The sequence below is a fragment of the Cololabis saira genome, chromosome 19, assembly GCF_033807715.1.
Source record: "Cololabis saira isolate AMF1-May2022 chromosome 19, fColSai1.1, whole genome shotgun sequence".
NCBI lineage: Eukaryota > Metazoa > Chordata > Actinopteri > Beloniformes > Belonidae > Cololabis > Cololabis saira.
Genome location: NC_084605.1, coordinates 8368889 through 8372091, shown reverse-complemented (window position 1 = coordinate 8372091; position 3203 = coordinate 8368889).

The following is a 3203-nucleotide window of genomic DNA, read 5'->3' as shown; positions in this document are numbered from 1 at the left end:
CAGAGACGAGGAGGAGAAGAAGAGGAAGAGCCAGGGCTGGTCAAAGACCTGGGGGGATGAATGAGGGGACAGGAGGAGGAGGAGATGGAGGAGGAGATGGAAAAGGAGGCCATGGAGGGGGAGGAAATGTGGCCCTAAACTGAGACTGACAGCAAATGAACGCAGTGAAAAAAGAAGAGAAGAAACATAATGAAACTACGAGAAGTTTAAAAACACTTGTCTCTAAACCATCAGATGTTCTGGGAAGGTTGTAGGTTTCCTGATTCAGAGGTTTCTGCTAATGTGACTTCTAATCGTAACATCGGTTCTGTGATGTCATCGAGTCTCCGCGTTGAGCTCCAGATGAACGAGCTCGATAAAACTGCATTAAATCCAGACTCGTACGAACCACCAGAAGTGAATTTCCCACGCTCTGCTTGGATGCCGCAGATACCGCCGTGCTTGGTGGTCCGGTTCTGACTGGAGTAGTTGGATTAAAACACCTGAGAACCGGAGAAACAAATCAACCGACTAACGTACCACAATAAATGTAGCACAGTCCTGCTGGAAAATAATCATTGAAATGCAAACGTAGTGTGTAAAATATCCTGAGAAAGGTAAAGGGCATCTTCATAATCCGTTCATACCGCTAGTAGTTTAGGCTTCACATATTAGCCTATCTGCTAACTCTGACAAAGTAGTGACATCTAATTTTTAATCATGTTTACGTGTCTTTTGAACATCTCCTCACGTTTCAGTCGGCTAATCAATCTGTAACAGAAAAGGTTAACTAGCTCCAGTAAACTTGTAAAGTTTGGTCAAGTTTAGGTTAGCTGGTGTTGGTAAACGTGTATTTTGAAGCGAGTTAATGTTGGCTAAAGTTAAGTGGCTCTGGTAAATGTGTAAGATTAAACGAGTATGTTGGTTGGTGACATTTATTCATAGAGCACACAACAATGAAAATAATTTGATCAGAAGCAATGAAAGCTACAAAAACAAATCAAACTGGTTTATATAAAGAAACAGCATAAACAACATAAAACATCACTTATAATCCTGCCTGGATAAAAATGTTTTCAGTTTTTAATTGTCCTTGGAAACTGTACCACAAAGAGATGGTGATGAAAACTTCCAGTCTCTGTGTCGTCACCCTAAAAACCAGATCACTCCTAAGTAGTCGGCTGGCTCCAGTAAATGTTTAATATTAAACCAGTTAAGGTTAGCCATAGTGAGTTAGCTCATGTAAACTTGTACGGCTGAAGTTACAATTGGCTCAAAGGTATGTAATCGTATTCTAAAACATTTATTGTTATACTGGGTGAAATGGTCCTTCCATCCTGAGAGTAGCCAGTGAATAATGTGTTCAGAAAAAGGAAAGAAAAAAATCCGACCTCTCTGACAGCTTTAATCCTGTAAAAACTCTGACCAATCTGTTTTTTGCGCACGGAGTGGCACGGATTGGTCTGAGGACCAGAGGCTTGGCAGGAGGGAAAGAACCAATCAGATGCCTTCATTTTAAGTCCCGCCCACGCCCCCCTCTGTCCCATTCGCGCACTGGTCACGTCGAATGTAACGGCTCGCCCTGCTAAAAAGGCTAAAAAAAGAAAGCCAAAGTGCGATTCTGCGGCGCAGGTTGTCCGCTACTGGGGTCCAGTAGCGTCTCCATCCCGGCGAGGGCGGAGAGCGGGTGGCGGTGCTGCGGTGCCGTGCAGGCTCTGGAGCCACGGCTACGCCGTAGGGTACGGCGTAGCCTACGGCGTAGGGTACGGCGTAGGGTACGCGGCAACACGCACCATTCTGCGTTGGTGTAACGCGGAACCATAAATCAGCCTTCAGTGTGTGCTGTTCTGAACTCTTCTCTTTTGTGCTCATTTTTCTGGGACGTCGGTCCCTCCGCCGAGACATAGCTTTTGCGGTATGCGTTCATTGTTGTGTCTAAAAATGATGCGCACCCAATCAGAAACGGTACAGATATTCTGTGATATTTTTTTATATTTCTAAAAAAATAAAATTATAAAAAAATAAAGGATCCCCATAACTTTGATTGGGTGGGCAGGAGTCAGGACGCACGTTTGGGTGGGCACAGCCCACCCCTGCCCCCCCCTAAAACCGGCCTCGCTTACAGGTGAATGAGACATGGGGTAGTTTTGTTGAAAATGTGCTGTCCAAAATGTCCTGGAAAACTGGACTCCTGCAAATGCCCGTTCCCCAAAGTTTGTGGGGGCGTCGCTTTGGACGGAGCGCTGACGGGAGGGGGAGGAGGGGGCGGGGCTTAGAGGAGATGCCACTTTCAAATCTTGCTAGCTCTCCAAAATCAGGGATTATACCTTTTAAGCAAACTGACGTTAGCTAAACATAGCTTCTCTTGGCAAACTTCTAATAGTGAGATAAGGTTAGCTAATTTCAGTAATGTTGTAATGGTTAGCTGAGGTTAGCTATAGTTAGCTACAGTTAGCTATAGTTAGCTGTGGTTAGCTATAGTAGGTTATAGTTAGCCACAGTTAGCTATAGTTAGATATAGCTAGCTATAGTTAGCTGCAGTTAGCTACAGTTAGCTTTGCCTCCCCAGGTAACAGACAACAGCAGCTAATTAGAAATAATGGACAAATCTTTCCGCTTTCACAATTCTCAAATGTCAAACACACATTAGATCCCAGGTTAGTTGAAATACTTTAAAATGTTTTTAAAATAAAGATATACGTGTATGTGGGTAATATAGCCTACAGTATGTATGTATGTATGTATGTATGTATGTATGTATGTATGTATGTATGTATGTATGTATGTATGTATGTATGTATGTATGTATGAATGAATGAATGAATGAATGAATGAATGAATGAATGAATGAATGAATTTTTATTTTTGTGTCATGTCCGAAGACCCATCCCTTTACGGGATTATAAGACACCAGAAACAGAAAATCATCAAATACACAATATCACACGCACTTAATTGGGAGCTGCACAATGAACACCGGAAAAACAAAAATAAATAAATAAATCAAAAACCAGAATGGATATTTTTAAATATATGTTACTTTTCTTCGTTTATCCCACGCTTTCTCCAAATAGTCAGCAAGTGCAAATAGTTTATGATCAAAAATCCATTTGAGTCTCTCAGCATCACTTACCCACATCAAATCCAGATTCTTACACATATCAAATAATTTTTGACGCAGCTCATGATACAAAGGACAGTAAAATAAAAAATTGAACTCATTT